This window comes from Channa argus, chromosome 19 (assembly GCF_033026475.1).
Source record: "Channa argus isolate prfri chromosome 19, Channa argus male v1.0, whole genome shotgun sequence".
Taxonomy (NCBI): Eukaryota; Metazoa; Chordata; class Actinopteri; order Anabantiformes; family Channidae; genus Channa; species Channa argus.
The window spans coordinates 15,748,016-15,768,471 of NC_090215.1; positions in this window are offsets into that span (position 1 = coordinate 15,748,016).

Here is a 20,456-nt window from a genome sequence, read left to right on the forward strand (position 1 = left end):
TTGATGTTAATCAGATCAATTTGCATTAAGCTTTGGTATTGTGGCGGTGGACATCGGGGGGCCTTGAAATACCAGGGAGACACTGGTAACGCAATAAATGATTGATGATAGTGGAAAGCTGAGTTTTGACAGGAAACGAGGAGTGAAAGGCGTCAATGAATCAAAGATTACAGGTTCTGACCTACAGGGATTGGAAAACTCTGATCTTAGTTTGCTGAGCCAAGTCTACACCTTGTGACAAGACAAACCAAAACTCCTGGTTGTTTATTGATTTTCAAGTCAACAGCTGAAAGAGTAGCCTTAACAGTACTGAAATTGCCGTTTTATCCTTGCCCAAAGTTTCTCTTTTATCTCAAGATTGCATTGCACCTTCCAGTCTGAATGATGGAATTAGAAATCTAATAAAACCATGACACAAAATTGCTCCTCTGTAACATGCTCTCTCAGGAGTTGTGTGCCTCTGGCAAAAACATCACAACAAGCAATTTCTAGAAATTATTTTTTCCCGACAAATGTTCTCAGCGAGTGGTGAAATGTTGTGCATTTGACACAGGCTTCTCCTTGTACATTCACTTTCTAGGCCTGCTCACTTAGCTTTAAGTATGGACTCAGTGTTTGTTCACTAAGCGCATTGTTTGCCTTTTAACAGGGAACTCTCACGCCAACACTTTGCTACAAAGCAAAAACATTGCTCAAAACGTGCCCATATGAAAAGCAGTGTTGAATTCATTTGAACTGTAGCTTCTTTCTATCTGTGATAAGAAAGCAGCAAGTCAAGACTGATCCAAAAACATAAACTGTTTTACCTAAAAAGTTGGGAGACCGTGTACAGGTTTATTAGAATAGAATTGTTTTTCTAGAATGGTTTGCAAATAATTTTTTGACAAAAACATATCAACTAATATAAACTAATCACATCCTAAAATTAAGTAAACTTTTTGAAATTTTTGAATACATTTTATAAAAACTCTCTCAACAGCATTTTTTTTAAAATTCCACCCACTCAACAGTTCAGGGTCTCTTCTTTTATATTACTACTTCATGACTGGCCAAATATCTTCACTGGGAAAGATCTGGACTGCAGGGAGCCCAGTTTAGCACCTGGACTCTTTTACTGTTGTAATGTTGTAATATGTGCAGAAATATAATCCCATTTCTTGGTTTCAACATCTGATATGCTGTCTTAGTACTACTTCAAATTAAAGTTGATTTCAATTATTTTAAAGTTATATGTCTATTTTAAAACATCCCATTTTTTTCTGCAAATGGGGATGTAAAACACACCCTAAGAAGAGGTACGGTATGAGTGTTGACTAATATTGTCATGTCTGTCAGGTGTAGTTGATGAAAAACTGATTGTAATGTTAAATTTTGTGTCTCTTAAAAAAAATCCTATTCTCAGATTCTGTGCTGCCAAGCTGCGTGCAAACCAACAGATCTGTCTTTTTCTTTTTCTTTTTTCATTCATTCATTCATTCAAGATACCCCATAATTCAAATGTGTCAGGCTGCATTCGAGGACGGAAATTTGAATAACTTGATGCATTGGACATGTAGAAAATTGCAGCTGATGGGATAGTGGAGCTACAAAAACATTTTGGATTTAAATATTTTACTCAGTGTAAACAAAGTATAGTTGAAATAAACAGCTGGAACAAGCTGATTATATACTGCTGCCGCGGAATAAGAAAAGCTTTAGAGATACTTGACAGGTTAAAACACCAAAAATAACCAAATAAACGCCAGTTAAACAAACAATACAAACTGGAGAACTGTAAATAAAAAGTCTGTGTTTGTGAGCCATTTATTTAATTATTTGCCGACCCTACATCACGATATGGTAACTATAATAATATCCATCCGTTTTAGCTGTACCCTTGGGTGAGACCGAGGTGTGATGCACCCTGGACAAATCACTGGTCTATCACAGGCTGGCACATTGAGACAATAAAGCTATTCACACCTGCGGGGATTTACGAGTCACCATTTAACCTAACTACGTGTCTTTGGACTGTGGGAGGAAAAAATTGCATGCACAGGAAGAACCTGCACACTGACACTGACAAACTACAAATAGAAGCTAGTTAGCTCAGCTAAGCTCACTGGTGTCTTGGTGACTCTACAGACATTTAAGGAGATAAATACATAACTCTTGGCAAGTAATCAAATCTGAAGCTTTGTTGTGATCATTGAGCACATACATGTGAGAATGAAATTCACCCCATTACCATGGCGTGGAAGCAGTGGGCAGCCATGTTGCTCAAGAACACACCTGCATGGGCTGGGATTTGATTCCGACGACTTCCAAATACTAACCTAATGCCACCAAGCAGCTAAATAATCCCACGTAGTTTACGACCCAGGTGGGACTTAAACCCACAATCCCCTGCTCCGGAGGCTGATGCTTTGTACGTTAGGCTACTGGACCAACAAACTAGAAACTGTAACAAAATGTTGTACATTTCTTTTAATGAGGGTTAATTACAGAAGACAAAAGTCCTTGCGATGATTTCAAACGTCATGTTGCTGATTCCACTGGGGTCACATGCTGTAGGTTACTGTGTACGGCTGGATGCTTTTTGCAGTCTCATACAGCGATCGGCATCTCGTTTTAAAGAGCTGGGAGGCTCAAGTGTTCATTGTGGAAAGCGATGGCAGTTGATCAGTCATATTTATTCTCCAGCAATATTTTGTGGCCTGACCCTTCCGTGACTCTGCTTAACATCTGAGCAATATAGAGAGATGGGCCATAAGAGTCACTGCAATCACACCTTACTGACAACAACGGGCCATAACTTCACTAAATGGCCAGCTATTTGGACCAATAGGGAAAATCTACCTCGGTGCAATATTTCACCTTGCAAATAGATGTTGCTGCCAGCGCTGAACAGCACTGATTGTTGCCGCAGTGAACGGAGCATGACCCAAAGCTTGACTGGTCAGGATGACATCGGAAAATATTCCAGATAATGGAATATTTTGTCAGGGATAACAGGATTATGAGTGCAAACACAGCCTGGCAGGACAGGATAAACATTAATTGTAAAACTCAGAGGTCTGGTATTACAGGTTAATCTGCGGAAGAGCGAAGTCCAAGTTCAATTGGAGGATAAAGCTTTAGAAAGCCTTTTTTATTTGCACCCTCACAAGTCCTTGTATGCACTGAGGCATTGCATGCAAACAAATTGTACAAGACACATTACAGTGCGTCAGAGCAAGCTAAGGACATAACACTTGCTCCACAGCCTTGCACTTCCCTAATGGCTGTCATGTCATCTTTCCCTCCTTAGTGTGTGTGTGTGTGTGTGTGTTGTATTTTACTTTTTTAGTAGTGGGAAAGGCTCCATCTCACAGAAGCATTCACTCGAATGGCCTTGGCACACTCCCCAGGTGCTAGGATTCTTGTGCACCTACTGAGGGCCCCTGCTTGCTGCATATCCACTAAGCTTGTGGAAAATTACAAACACACACAAGGTCACAGTGGAGCCGCGCCAGCCTCCCACAGAGCCCATCTGATCCAGCCTGAAATGCAGCAATTACCACCCCCTGTGTGCCTCCACGTGGGGCTGCAGCTATTTCATTATTTATTTGAACAAATAGGATTACGGCTTGTCCGCTGTGGATTGATTGTGACAAGGTATGAGAGGCTCTAGAGAGCTGGGTGATGTGGCCCGGTTTTTGCTGAGCCACTCTGCTGCGTCAAGCACACGGTTGATCTCCTGTCTTGGTCTTAGCGACTGCTCCACTTTTCCTGGACGGTGGAGCGTTGCTGTGTTGACATATGCCATTCGATCTGCTGCATTTCTCGCGTCGACTGAAGGGGAAACGTGTTTGCCGGTTTACATACCCGACGTTTTGAAAAACACACATTTGTGAGGCCAAATAAAGCCCCTATCTGCCACCTCCTCTGAGGCATATCATTCACATTTGACAGCACAATCGCACCCTCTGAAACGAAAGCTGCTTTTAGATTTTCTCTAAAAGATTGTCACTTACGACATGATGGGTTTTAATTTAGTTTAACATAAATTTGCATCTAGGTGATAAGGGAACAAAGTGACACCATGGAAGTTTCAAATCAATTCTAAATTAATTGCTTTAGAGAGGTATTAAGTTAGCAACTAAATTAAAGTGCTGTGATTGAAAGGGAAATATGAACAGCTCTTAAATGTAGATTTCTTTTTTTTTTTGCAGCACATTGCACTGAAAGTGTTATTTGCTGAATACAGAGTCTGCCAAATAATGAATGTATCTGATTTAGATCATTAAGGGATGATATCCTGTGATGCTAGCAGCTGTGCACAATGCCTCAGTGTTTGAAATCACCAGTGAATTCTTAAAGCTACAGAATAAATCGGGAAGAAAAAAAAAATAGTAGACCTGATGTTTTGGGGAACCTCACCATCAGTGATTATTTTTGATTCACTGGGGACTGTGTGGTCCCTAATAGCCAATAACTCATTCCTGATGGAATTTAACCTGGCAGCCCCCCCCCCTCCCTGAAATACCCTCCTTTGAAGTGATGAAGCTCCAGGTCTCCGCAGTAGACTTATCTGTTTTCTGAGATTGATCGGAAGTAATTTTTTGCCCCAAGAAAACTAGGAGGAATGTGATAGATGGTGCAGCCCCTCTATCTCCCTGATGGTGATATTAGTCCTGATTAAGATAAATGGGCCTTCTCTGCCTAACCATGCAAATGCTTACTGATGGTACCATTTATCCACCAATGAGAAATCGTGGAAACAAGAAAAGCATGCGTTTCTGATCTCTGCCTGGAAGTTATTCTTGCCTCAATATATGTATAGCACTGGCCCCAAAGCATCAAAAACTGCAGATATTTTTCATTTATGTCTGTGTGTATTCTTACGTCTGTGTGACATCTCAATGGGTAATGGGGCACTTGAGACAGAACAGGAAAGTGCTTTTATCCTCTATGTATGAGCGACTACTCACAAAGATGGAGGACATTCAGTGGGTTCTCCCTGCAGGCCGTGCTAAGCTGCTCTAATTGATGTTGATTAATCAAATCAGCCGTGGAGAGGGCACAGGGACAACCTTATCAAGTGGAAGGCGTGACCTCTGTGCTATAGATATCACACCTTCTAATGAATAAACAAAGACAACATGCTGGCGTACGGATGCTTTATATGCAAAGGGAATTGAAGCACAAAACCCAAAGCGTCAACGGATGTGAAATGCAATCGATAGACACAGCAATGCACATTACATTCACTTTGTGTAGCAATATCCAGAATTTTGTTGAACTGCTGGGTCGTCTTCTATTGTTTTAGGCCAAACAGCTGATAGGCCCTGTGCTGTAAGTCAAGTCAACGATGTAGTATATGGAATAAGTCAGCTGTTAGACTGGATCCCATAAAGTTAATCCTAATGATGTTGATGATCCCATCATTGCAGATTGATATAATGCGGTCATGCAAACACAGCTGCCACTCGCTTTGTGACAATCTGGGACATTTTTCACCAACTTCACGACCAAGTGCTTTAGAATGAAGAAACCTGTCACCCAGTGAACGTTTTTTTTTTGGAAAGCAACGAAGGTCTACAGCACTGATGTTTTTAAATACGGTAGCTATATCTCCTGGGGTCAAATCATTAAATACAAGATCACAATACAAATCATACCGCATACAAGAAGCTGTAGATTTTACAAGATAATCCAGTTTGCAGTCTGAAGTTCCCTGTGAATAGAAATGAGAGTATGGGAATTGGTAAAAGTATCATAAATAAGTAAATCTGATTAATATTACATTTTCTCTCCAAAAAATGAGTCGAGCATTTTTTGCTGCAAATGACACAGGTACAGAGGTAAATGGTAATTTTGAACCATATTATTGTCTGAATACTTTGTTATTTAGATGAAGTGTTCATTGTTTCATATACATTTTGTAGATTAGTCGTTTAAGACCTCATTCATATTGTGGTTTAAATTTGCAAACAGTGGATGTTTAGCCAAAATAGAAATGTAACACAATTCTTCTATTGGCTAAATGCATTTAATTAACTAGGAAATATCTACAAAACTAATGACATTTCCATTGGCCTCAGCTGAACTTTAGTGCTAATTGGTGCATGTTACTAAAAGTAAAATGCAGTATATGGTTAACAGTTTACCTAATAAAGCTAAGATTTTAACATTTATTATTTGAAGTAAACCCACTTTAGCATTCGGCTAACGGTGTGGCATAAATGCTTCCATTGTATTTTGTGTGAGTGAGCTAATCCTCCCAGTGAGATGAAAACTTTCAACCTTTCAGTAACTTATGCAGCTTTGTTTAGTGCTGAGTTTATTCTTTGGATACCAAAATGGTTTAATTAGACAGAGGGTCGCTGAAAAGCTCACCGCAGAAAGCTGTGTACTATTTCCGTCGAGGTTAAAGCTGAAAAACGTCAAATTATTATTGTGACTTTCATATGATATACTGTAATGCAGTGATGCAGCTAATTGTAAGTGATTGAAAAGCTTGGAATTTCCTTCATATTACAATGGAAAATATACACGTCATAGTTTGTTTTATGTCCAGTAATGTTTTAAAGCCCAGAAACCTTTAAGCCCGTTCCGTCACTTTTACAGTATGTCCATTGTATCATAAAAGATGAGCAAGACTGGAGCAAGAACTATTGAAATACTGAGGTCGGGTGTTTTTTTTCCCAAGTGTTCCTTAAATATTAATAAGTTTGCTGTTCATTTATATTTTCGGTAAGTTTCCCCCAAACTCAATATGTTATAAATTCAACACAACTTAATAGCTCTAACTTTAACAGAACTTAACAACTTAACAGCTTCCTTTAACACACAACACAGAAGTGGAGGGTTAAGTAGGGTCAAAGAGGTGAAGCGGACTGAGGATTAGACATAGTTAAAAATGTACTGTAACTTAAGTTTGTTATATTAAATCGAATAAGTCTGCAAACTTCGGAAATCAATAACAAAACCTTTCAACATATTTGAAGAACAACTTCCATATAGTTGATAAACCCCCAAGTTCCCCTGCATAATTCCCAGGACATGACCTCAGTCATAGCTGCAGCCTTTTATGATATGGAAATGTACAGAGCAATATTGCAACCTGGCTGCACAGATTTCCAAATGCTGTCCTCCAACTTTTACCCGTATCCACTGTGGTCTGGGCAGCTCGGGCGGAGGAGCACTTTGACACACGATACTGTGTTGCCCTGCTGAGTGGAGCGGAATTGAAGCTGCCAGTCACAAAGCAGGAGTCTGAAACTAATCAATCCAAGCAGGCCACGATGTGATTTTTTATTTTATTTTTTTTTTCTGAGCAGGCTGTCAGCCTGTTGAATGGTTGAATTCACTCACCTCCTGCTGCATGTGTAAATCACAGAGCCATTATAACACATGTAAATGTCTCTTGCAGGCTCTGTTTAAAAGGCTGTCTTGCTGCTGCTGCCACATTTACATAAAAATGATAAGTGAATGATAAGCATGGGTTGTTATTAACCTAACAACGGCACTGCCTGTTTGAATGGGACCAGAAAGTGTTTGTTTGGTGAGAAAATCTAATCCCTTCTTTACATAGAATCCAATTATATATCAGTGTTTATTTCAACAGAAAAGTTTCTGAAATCTGCGATGTATCCCAAACAGTCAATGGAAGCATCAAGTGAAACAAAAAGCCACGCCAAAATGAGTATGGGGGTGCAGCGTGGAGAGACAGAACAAAAATTCAGGAAGGGACATCGCCGTGCGATTTCTTTGTAGGGAAACATGGTGCTAAGAGAAATGTGCTTAAAAGTGCTGCTGCTCTGGGTATTGAGTTTCTGCTGAAGGCATCAAAATGTGCTACTCTGGGAAATATTTTTATTCACTTCTTGTCAAAAGTCACAGAAGATCCATAGGGTCAGTGGTTCCACGTGGCTACATGTCAAAGTGTCTTTTGACAGCTTAGCTTAGCATAAAGACAAGGTTTGTATAAAGGTCACCAAAAAGCATGTTTGTTCATATCCAAATGATGAGCTACAGTGTGGTGAAAAAGGCAGGAACTCACCAAATGTCTGGCACGTGTCTAGCGAGTCCCTACATGCAAACAAAGAGCAACTTTACCTTTTAATACTTTTTCCCTTTCTGTTTCCAATCTTTCCGCAAAGCCAAGTTGGTGGTAACTTTGTATTTACTGCGTGTACCTTTAAAAACACTCGGCTTAGGCTTCTCATCTTACAAGAGCACGGATTGTGGTGCATATTTCAGTCCAAAGGATGGTGGCCAAACCCGGCCAGAGCCAGACACAGTTGAGTTTGTCTTTTGCTTTTTAGAGCACATGCACTTATTGTAACCGGCAACATAGCAATTACAGGCTCTTCATTTTAGTATTTAATAACACTATAAATTAGACTCTAGCAGAAACATGGATTTGTTTTGTCCATTTTATTGTTCTAAGTATTTATAATTACGGCTGTTTATTATCTAAACACAACCCAAATCCTTGTGTACTGTCACAAAATACTGAACTATTACCTAAAATCCCTATGTGTGCAGTACTCATGTGACTAAAGTATTGTTTGGGTTATTCTGATAGTATTTTATATACCCTCCTGAGACCCTGCCTATTCATGTATGTCTTCTGTAGTGGACATGACTACTCATGTGTTTGGGTGGGACGAGGGGAACTATGATATAATGCTGAGACAAAATAGAGACTGCAGCAAAATGCACTTTTCTTCCCCGGTTCTCAGTAGGATATATTGACAATATGTTTGGTAATATTGATAAACTGTAGTGCGTGCCGTCATTTCAATATAGTTACTAAGTTATTTAAGCAGAAATGTCACTTTTGACTTAACATTTCTAAAGGACAGTCTTCCTGCAAGGCACACGCAACCGAGGCCTGATGCAAATTGAACATTTGTGCATTTGCCTGCGATTCAGATAATGTGTTTGAGGAAACATTTTCTCGCCAGTGCCATCATGAATATGTAAGGCCTAGATTATCGCTCCAAATTATTACATAAGTTGTAATTAGCGGTAGCTGTGCTGCCAGAGATGGGTGGATACAGACCGTAGCAGCGAAGCAGACATTGGAAAAAACTGATAGACGGGTGTTTTTTCAAATGCTTTGTTTTATTGACACGCGATTGTGGAAACCGGGCAGCTACTTTGATGTTAAGCCACAGAAATACGGTACAAGGAACCTTTATTAAGTGTGGTTGGCATAATGCAGTTAAATTATTTCGATGCCCTTAAAAGTTAGACTGCACCGTCAAAGGGATGTTCCCTGCGAGAGAAAAGTTTCCATGTTTTTGAAGGAAACTTCGGAATTAATTAAAAATCACATCAGGTGATGTCAAGGGATTTACTTCAAGGCTCAGGGAAGCCACCCTTTTTCTGGTGAGGCATCATTCAGTGAGGACAAGCCTGTGTTCATAATTCCATTTTTCATCAAAGTGTGTTTTAATCTCAACATTCTCTCTCAGTTCACTGCAGACACATCTTAACAGGGAATCCACTATCCTTATCATTTATTTTATTCCCTACTGCTCCTGGCTAAGCAATTTTAAACTTGAAAAATTATAGATTTCCTCCAACAAATTGCAAAACAAGACAGCTCACAGTGCATAATTATTTTTTTCAAACGTTCATAATTTAAGGATTTGGCTGTGGAAGCGTCTCCCATTGCAAACCAGTCTTCTAAAAACTATAGGATGTTTCTATATAACTTAACTGCGACACTTGGGGAGGTTTACTGAGTTTACACATCTCTGGTCTGATCTCACCTCCGGCCCTTTCGGTTACAGCACCACCCACTTCATCCAGTTCTTTTTCTTCTTTTTGCTTGTCTCACTAGCACCCACCACCACTTTATCTCCACCTACCGCTGGAAGGATCAAGACTCCTTACTGGGGCAGGCTGAGACTCGATCCTGCAGAGCACTTTGCCAAGATCTGCTTCAGCCTCAGTCACACTTTCATGGGAGTCTGAGCCAAAATGTCATTAATAAATTGTATCTTGTATTTTTATACGGGAACATGATTATGTTTTTCACTTAACATAATGAGGATATTTTCACAATTACAACATCTACATCAACATCATCAAAATACGTTGATGTTTAACTCATGAGTAAAAGTACTTGCAGTACAACTTTGAAGGGGGTGTTCATTTCATGAACATGGTTGTGCTCAGGCAATGACAGCACTTGTTTAGTTAAAGGAGAACTGTGGTCTGGGTAACTACAGAATATGAAACACTCACATCCCACAGAAAGTGTTTATCAACCTTAACCAATGTGCATTTCTTGCCTAAACCACCACACACAGTTGAACTTAGCGTGATAATACTGCATTTTAACACCCACCACAATGACTTCCTCCATGACACTTACCTTTCCGCTTTTTAAATGTAATGTTTCATTTATCAGAACATAATCCACTCAGTGCATTACGTTACCTACAAAAACAAAATCAGTCCAGTTGCATAAAAAAAAAACATTATCATTTGTAAGAGTCAAGGTACAGAATCCGAAGTATTTAAAGTATTTAAAGGGACATCATAGACTAAGGTTCTGCCTGTTACAGACAAAGTATTTAAAAATCGCGATGTAATCAGCAATGGCTTTGTGTGCATGGTGGTTGTCGTGCTCAGTGGAGAGGATAAGGAAGGCAGGGAAATTATGGGACGGCCATTAACACAGTGATCTAGAGAAATCAGTCGCTTTCAGCCATTTTAAAATCAACTTACTAAAAATGTGCCATTAGCTTCAACGACGACTACTGTTATAGTTGTCACCACATATTTAATAATAAAACACAAACTCCTTGTAATTGTGTGTACATTAAAAAAAAGGGTTTCATTTCTCTTCAAGTATGTCAGGAGTATTACTAAAAGAAGCACATTCCGTATTTTTAAGAAATGTAGTAACAGGAACTGATTCCAGATCACGCTGCCTTCAGGTCACGCTTGCAACCTAAACAAAGGAGGGAACATATGAGTTCTCAGCTGTGCCAAAGAATTATGCAGGGGAACATTCAGCTAGTGGTCACTCTTAACACTCGGTGCCTTTGAAGTCAGAGCCTCTGTGGCCTGCAGAGCTGCTTCTTGGGGACAAGCCTCCAAGCACCGTTCTGGGTGTGCCAGGCAGAAAATTATGGCAGTTTGACAATAAGGACATGCTGAAAACCTCAGAGGACAGATGGAAATGGAAACAGGTCGACGTCTGTTATGCAGTTTCTGTTATAGGCAAAAACCAGAATTTATTAGAGGAAGTCGAGTCCGACAATTTTTGTAACTTTGCAAAAGTAACAAATTCACACCCACTCCATGTCGTGACTGGTCAGTGGTGCAGTGAGAAAGTAAGACTGAACTTTGTTACACAACTAACTGTGGCACTTTTTGTCTGCAAAAGACAGTTTTATTACATAATTATGTCTGTTCACCTTCTCATTTTGTCACTGCACCTTCCAGTGGGGTCTATTAGAACAACCATAAAGACGTACAAACAAACATAATCTTTAAGCCAAAGTCAGCATGTTCACAATAAAAGTGCTAACCTAACGTTTACATGGTGGTTCAGCGTGTTACCATCCTTATATACTACACAATAGCTCAGGCTGGAATTGCAATAGTTTTGCATGTGCAGTAATTTGGCCATAAAACATTTTGACCAACATATTGATTTTGGGCAGGTTTGGGCCCTAGAGGAAATGTTGAGAGATCACCAAAGCTACTACAATGAAACAATATAATTCTAAATCAAATGCCATGGAAATCTCACCTTTTTAAACCTTTTTAGGAATAAGCCTAAATGGACAAGTTGAACTCAACAACAGAAAGACAACAATACCATAAGATACTGCAGATCACTGCCACTAGAGGTTTTGGTGGGGCGGCGCGTGATGGTGATCTGTGGGCTTGTGCACAAATTTTGCACATTTAAATCCATTTGAGCATCTGAGTGAATCAACGAATAACTGACAACCACTTTAAAGTCCTAAACACCTCTTTTATTCATATGCAGAGCATTTATTTCCTCTATAGGCGGCAGCGGCGGCTGTAGCTCAGTTGGTGAGACAGACAGGGTCAGTGGTTCGATCCTCGTTCCCGGCTACATGTCGACGTGTCCTTGGGCAAGACACTGAACCTCAAGTTGCTCCCGGTGGGTCAGGTGAGCACCTTGCATGGCAGCCACCGTCAGCGCTATATAAGTGGCCATTTACCATTTACTATAGGAAAAAATGGTTGGTGGGCCCCCCCCCCCAGTCTAACAAACAACAAGTTACAAAAAAAGCACCGGTTGAAACATAAAACCTCTGTAGTGTAACAATCCATTTAGACAATAATTTTCTGGGGGGGGGGGATTATTTGTAAACCAATGAATTTGCCCCCAAAGGCCACCATCCACACTTTATTAGCCGTTAGAAGAACACAAGAAATCAATGAGACATTTTGCTTTGAACTGCAGATGAACTGGAATTTCACTTGTTTATGGATTTTAATTAGGGCCAAAATAGTCTCATGAATTTATGTAAAGCTCTTCTACACCATTCTGTGTACATCACAGATGGAGCTGGGGAAAAGGGCCAGTGGCGCTGCTGAAAAGGTCTGTGCTCTCCTGCCAAAACACTGCATGAAGACACTTATCTCCGCACTGCGTCTCATCTTTTAGTCCCTTTTCAGAGGCACTGCAGTTTCCCACTGGATGCTGTCGTGAGTGACACTAGAAACTCATCTCCTATTCCCCTGCTTCACAGCGACATGTCAGCCGCGGAGGCAGACGACATGTAGAACCCAAACTATGAGAAGCAGGTTTGCCCATTTGAATAATGCACCTAGAACTCTGATTCTCTCCCGCACTCTTTGATGTGTTTGCTGTGAAAAGATGACTTCTGACAGTGTCAGATTAAACCCCAGACTCTGTGAAAGTAGCAAGAAAGAGGGAGGTGGAAAAAAAAAAAACCTAAAACATCACTGCAGCTGTAATCTCACCCTGCAAAGAGCTAAACCACAACACTGGTAGTAAATGATGTATCAGTCACAGTGGGATGTTTAATTTGGCACCATCTGAGAAAATCACATGTCACTCTTTGGAAACGGAATTAGTTTTGAGGGCTGTTTATTTGCTTCTGTCCAGAGTCAGTGTGTCAAGTTACACAAACTGATATCTGCATAGTTGGATCAGCAAATGGGGAAACAGAACAAAATCAATTCCAGCATAGGTGGCTCTGTGATGGCAGCAGTGACAGGGACTATTGTGAGCTTCAATTGGCTGAATGTTTGGCTCACACTGTGTTTTTAAATAGATTTTACAATCTTCATCTCTTTTCCTGTCACCTCTCATGAAAGAGTGGCTTTTTTAAATTCAAATGATCCTTTGGGATGCTGAAATTAGAATCTTGAAATATTCATGAAAAGTTCCAAAACTTGTACTGTTTACCTCCGAGGAGTCGAACAGGTAACTGTATCAACACCAGCCGTGTTTATGAGGTTTTTCATGGGCATCGTTGAGCAGAATTTAGATCAGTAAATCTTCAGTGCAGCAGCTACGTTTTCTCTATTCACTGTCAAACATTATTTTTTTCAAAATACAGCATCCATCAACCAGTGTCCTAGAGCTGGTCATCTTTAAACATTTATATAATATTACATTTAATATTTAATTATCTTTGCTCTTTTAACAATTCAGACGTTTATATCGGGCACAGAACAACAAACCTAAGAGCAACGGCGTTGTTGATTTGTTTCTATATTACAGTTCGGGGGTGAGTGTGGCCATGGTTGGCACAGAACCCGCAGAACTCTGACTAGAGATCCAAGTTTCACATTGCATGTGTTGTCTTTGAACTATTTTCCATTAAAAAAAACCAACAACACCTTTTTAATGACTTGCAACTCATTGCTTTTTAAAACATTTACATTTTACACCATGTCCCAACTTTTTGTAAATGGGTTTAGTCTCGGCTTAATAGGATTGCAACTTCAGTTTCACTAGCAGCTGCAGAGGCGAGAAAGTTTTAAGTGCTCAGAAAAAAGTTTTGCCCTTTTAAGTATTATGTTTTACAACAGCGTTTAGTCAAATGGTCATTACCTGATGACATTATTTATATCTCAATATGATAGATTGTGTGTTTTCAATTTTATTGCACTGAACAAATAGTGGAAATTGCAAAAGATCAAAGATGGTTTACCAGTTTACCAGTCACTAACTAGGTTGAATACTGCTATTTTGTTGGTAAAAAGTATAATTTAAGCCTTTACTTCTTGTCTGAGTGCATGTTTCTTGCACTCAGTTCTTTTGAGCTATGTCTCTGCAGTGTTTAATTCAGTTCAACTTTAATATCTCTGCAAGGGATCAGTTTTTAAAAAAAAAATACACACAGTGAGCAGAAGACAAGAAAACAATCACAAAACCTAACGGTGTTTTCACTAAACTGGTCCCTGATACACACCAAGCATTTTGTGCTTTTGTCTTGACGAAACTTTATTCATGCACATTTTCTTTGAATGAGTTATCAGAGACTATATGTGGTTGTCTGACTATTGAAAGATTCTTTCAGTTTTTCTCAGCCTTTTTTCTATACTAAATAATCTTACAGCCTAATACGCTACAAGGTTATCCAAACTCTATCCGGAGGAGTTTAAAAAATGCAAAATACCAGATCATTAATGCAACAGCAGATAAATTTGAAATTTTGTTTGTGTGGAAATAGGGTACTGTAGGTTCATAGTCATTTCACACTGTAAAGAAAACATTGTTACTTTGCATTTGCATCCGTCGGATGTTGTCACCTACAAGTCGATGTCAGCTGCTGTCTGTTGTTATTTTCAGATGATGGAAGAAATGCAAATGCCACAAGTGAAGTGCAAACGGCAATGACAGGAGTGGCGCGCAGAATGAAGTGAGGAGAGGGGTGGCGAACGATGAAGGGATGAAACAACATCAGCAAAGGGAAGCAACAACAGATGTCAGGCCACATTAAGCAGCAGGTATTAAGGACATCAGACACTTGCAAACACCAGTGAGAGGTAACACAGCTCAGTCATTAACAACTGGTTACAAATGTGAAACAGCAACACAGCGATCAACATCATTAGAACAAGCAAATGTGGAAACAAGAGAAGTATGCTTGAAAACTCAGAACTCGGTACACACAATACTCTTTCAGCACAAACATAACCTTGAAGGTGTATTTATAGGTAGAATATATGATGAAGAGCCAAGTGAAAAACGTAACCTTGAGCTGGGCTGTGAATGAACCGGCTGAATATAGTTCTTGCACATTAATAACAAGTTATTATGACCAGAGGTCAGAAGCTACACATATTTCCAACCTTGGGAGATGATCATTTTCAGGTGTTTTCAACCGCACAAACACTGTCAATGAGGCACTTAAGACATATCCTATTTCCTGTTCTCTGCACAAGAAGATGTAATGGCTTTGAGAGACCACAATACGTCTGAGAGCAGCCGAAGAGCAGTGCAGGTGCTCTGCTTGTTGACAGCTGTGATTGACAGACAACCTCACAGAAGACACTGAAACCATCTTTGAAACCTGAACAGTCGAAGCCAATTTTCCGTCTGTCTCTACTCTGGGGATCGGAAGCAGGACACAGTCCCGCTGAGCAACCTGAGACTCTTGGGGGAAATTGAAATTCTCTGCAGGGAAAGAAAGAGGGGAGTCTTTCAAGAGCCTGGTTCGCACCTTCCTTTTTTCTCAGCATGGCATATTTTTAATAAGGGCACTGGCTGTCAGCCTCTTCTGCTTTCAACACGTATGGCTGGAGGTTTGTTTAACTCAACAAGCAAAGCCAAGAATCCAAAGCTTCAAACTGTCTGAAGAGACAGTGGGAGAATCGGCATGGAGACGGTAGTTGCCACCTGTCAGTCAACGGTGTGTTGAGATGTGTTTGGTTTTGGCAATGGCAATGTGAGAAACAGCGTGAGGACCCCCTGCCTCAACCTGAGGCCCGAGGACGCCCGCTGTACGTGCGAGTGATTAGAGTGTTAGTTTACTGTGGTTCATTCAGTCATTTCACCACACTGAGGCTTCCTCTAATTAGGATGCTCATACGAACTCTCCGGCCTGACAAGGAGGAACTGACATGCAGCGTTGTGGCGATTTGAAGTAATTCCAGTTTGTTTTGGAGTAAACTTCAAAGATTAGTGGCTGTGTGCAACAGTCAAACATAACTCACTGAGTTATTTTCCAGTGAAGGCAGAACTTAATGCAAGCGGAGGCGACTAAATAGAGATCAAATTAGTCAAAAGTACACCGCTGAGAAACGTGGAGGTTGAACAGATGGACAATTAATGGAAGTGAAAGTGTGGCTAATGCTTTCTGCAGAGGGGTGCACACTGCAAAAAAAAAAGTCAGTTTAAACACTTAAATGTTTTAAAATTTTCAAAATAGAGTTTCAGTTGTGTTCATTTGTTTCATTTGTCTAAATTCATAAACCTTTTTTTTTTAAAATGTATATCAATCAGTCACACTTTACTCATATTGTACATTGATGTTGAAAAGATGTTTCATTGTACTTTCAAACAAGTGCAATGAAAACAGTTATTCTAACTCAGGAGGAAGAATGAGAGAAAAGTTCCGGGAATCTGCATTTACAGAAAGTCATCTGCATCCTTACAGTCTGGGATCACAGATGTTAACTGGGAACATAAATGAAGGACTTCTCATTGAAAACATCTGTGTCTGTACTGGCCCCCAATGTGGTCACGCCGCCTGCATCGTCCGCTCCGACTTCCTATAGTTGCTATGCAAATCTACAGACTGAGATGTGGTCAAACGGCAAAATGTCTCTGTCTTATTTTTATTTTACAGTGTTTTTTTTATATAGTTTAAATGAGTTTCATGATTGCATTCACATACTGTAAGCACATATATAACTGTTATAAATTGCCCAGATACATGAATGTCTCACCACAGATCGTGACTCAATGCTGCTGTTAGTAAAAATCTTTTACACAGTCTCAAAAAAAAACTAAATCATTTTGTATAAGGGAAATAATAATGGGCCATAAGACAGACTCTTTATTTCTTATGAAAACCTGGCTGCTAATGCAACAACAACTCTGGGTGAAGTCTGTCCTCCTGACTTCAGATTCTCCCACAGCCACCATTTACTTTAGTCTGACGGGTAGAAATGTTGACCTTGGAACCTTCTCTGTCTCGGACTACGATGTTAAAATTGTGATTTCTTAACCTCCATTTCTAGCTGTGACAATCTACAGACTCTGAAACCTTCAACCTTCTTTTTGTAATGGATTTTCTTTTTAAATTTCCTTCATGCATTCACGGCAAATATCACTGTCCTATTGTAACCGCTGACTTTAATATTCATTCATTCAACAAGGTAGACACCAAAGTGAAGGATTCTTTACATTTTCTGGATTTTATTCAACAGGGTAATCAGCCAGCCCACATAGGGCAAACTCTGGACCTGGTAATATACCATGGTCTCAGTACAAGCGTATATTCTCTTGTTGACTTGGTGCTTTCAGACCATCTCTGCATATTTTTGAATACATCACATTGTGCACGGCAGTCTTCTATATAGCAAGTAGCTACAAATTTAGTAATAGTCCAAATGTAACTGCAAATTGGGATATGTTTCAAGTAGTCTAAATAAATCAAGACACATTTGAATAATACCCCCCCAAAAAAACCCTCACTTGACAGTTTTGTAAATTTTTGTAAACCTTTAATAACAGTTTGACTTTAGTCTTTTAGTCTAAATAAATTAAAAATGAGCATGCCATGGACAGTCAACTTTGAAGGAAGTGTAGGATTGCAGAGGGTTGATGGCGAAAAACTATAAACTGTATTAGGAAAAAAATGAGAATAAATCAATCTGGACTGCTATTTGTAAATGTACTATAGAAAATCCCTAAGTGCTTTTTAACACAATTGAGAGCATCCTGTCACAAACAATAACCACCAGCTAGATGCTTTTGAATCTAAGGACTTTGGGAACCACTTCAAAGAGAAAATGGCCACCATCAGGTCTGGCATCAGTCAAGCACACAATCCCAATAAAACGTGAAGCAACACTGGACTGTTCTATGCTAAAAATGCTCAGGAAGGCAGGATCAAAACTGAAGTCTCCACCTGCGCTCTCGACCCAATTAGTGCCTCCTTTCTAAAATGTTCTGAATTCAGTGTTAGACCAGGATTAAACGATTGTACGGTAAATCAGTAGATGAGAAATGATAAAAAAAAAACAGGGCCTAAATCACAGATTGCAGCTGTGAAGGACTTTAAAGGAACAGTCATTCTAAATTGTAACCCAGTTCTTATCACCTCTCTCTAAACCCAACCGAGTAGGTTTGGAGAAACACTCCTACAAATCATTGCTTGGTCAGATAGATTTCTGGTTATAATTGAACTTGCTGTAACCCAAAAGCCCACATACCACTATCAAAGAAAATACTTTATCCAATATGCAACAGGATAACTGAGCACCAATGTAGCTGCAGTGAAACACAATAAAACACTTTCTTGCTGCCATTTTCTGCAGCACTGTTTCCCTCTAATCTGTTTCTTACATTTTTAAAAGATCTACAAACAGAGAGGAGGGAGATTGAGTCTTGCTAGGTTTTCCTAAATGCACAGTTTTCATTTGGGCGAGGCAACAATTTTGTGATCACAACGCAAGACTGAAACAGATTAAAACCAGCCTTGACATCGCTGAGTGAAGTGCAGCCAGATGTGGTTAAAACTCGTATCCACAGAAATACTTTTCTTCCCTTGTCTTTCCAGACAAGTGGATGCAGGGCGCACAAGCATCTGGTTTCACAAGCGAATATGAAAATTTAATGCACTCGCAAAAGAAAATACGCATGTTAAATGTTGAGGAAGAAGAGCTGGTGGCTTGTGATGCTAAAGCCTGCAGCATTAGTCACTGGTTAACAAGCCAGGAGTTTTAAGCAGCTCGTTTTTCTCCCAATTAAAAAAAGGGGGCTTGATAGCTCGATGCACTATAGCACATGCGAAGAGGCAAAACACCAACAAATGAGGAAAACATTTTCTCTAATTTGACAGCACGTGTGCAGCATTCAGAGAAAAAAAAATAGGACAAACACAGGCAAATTGGAGAACTAAAAAGTGATAAACACAACTTAATGACACGTCTTTCTTTGTATTTTCTGTTGCATTATTTGCATAATTGGTCGTCTTTCCTCACTGTGCAGCATTTTTCTTCCAAATGCACCTTTCATTTCATTGAGGTTTTCGTCGTTTTCCTTGGTGTGTTTGTGTGCGAGTTGCAGCGCCCTGAGCTCTTACTGTTAAAATACACCGCCGCTGTTTTATCTTCAATATCAAAGCCTTAATTAGCTCCGGATGTAACCATACTTGCGTGTTGGAGAAGTTAGCCAACTCTAACAGAACATCAATGTTGTGTAGCTAAGGTCACCTACATTTTTTTGAAAGGACGTTCTGAAAGCTTGGATTTAGGTATACATGTTACTGCCAGAAATTACAAATGTTGCCAAGGAGAAGGAAGCCATATGTGCTTTGAACACTATTGTGGATACTAAAAAATGGTGTTTATGCAAAAACACATACTCCTCTCCACGTCTTTAAACTTGGTAACTCGTCTCAAAACCATCTGAGAGTGCAGACGTGCTGCACACGTTAATACTTTTTCTTTAATTGAATTAGATTTATTTTTTTCCAACTGTGGCCTTTTTCTGCATTGGCTTTCAGATTGTGACCATGATTTCAACCATGTGGTGCGGCTCTAACCTCTTTGTAGCCTTGTCCCGATAATAATTTTGGCAGACCAACGAGACGCTGAAAGATATTTCTCTGTCCATTACAAGGTGTTTACTTCTGAATTAAGCCAGGTAATCTGCGAAAGTGAAAATGACCAGCAGTTAACATATTTTGGCAGCAACTAAGCTAAAGAAAAACATTAATGTACAGGAGTAGAAGCTGAGTCCAGCACTGTAATTATAACATAATTACACACACTATCACATTACACAGTGGTTTATAAGGCAAAAGGGCCAATAATAATAATAATAATGCTGATGATTTATTTCTTTACAGAATAGTTATTTGATGTAGAGAAGATCCACTTAGTTTTTATTTAATATATAGATCATAAAAAAAAAGCCCCTTTCTGAATCCAGATGCATAATCTTTCTGTCTACTAAGCAATTTGACTGATGTGTGCTCAAGATGATCATCGTAGTTTGAATTAAGGCCGTGCATCTCCTCTCCACATGAATTTCCCTGCCCTCAGAGAGATTACCATGCATGTTTCCTGCAGCGATCCTGATAAGGCCAACTGTGTGCCTGTAGCACGTGCTTTCTGTGGGGTGAGAGGGGGGGGGAGAAAAAAAAAAACACGCCTCATGCAACAGTGGTCCCTGTGGGAGAGCATGCTGCAGAACACGTGTGAACTTGGTATAGCAAAAGCAATCCATCATTAAATGAAGAAGCTGCACAGAAAGCTAATATACACAGAATGAG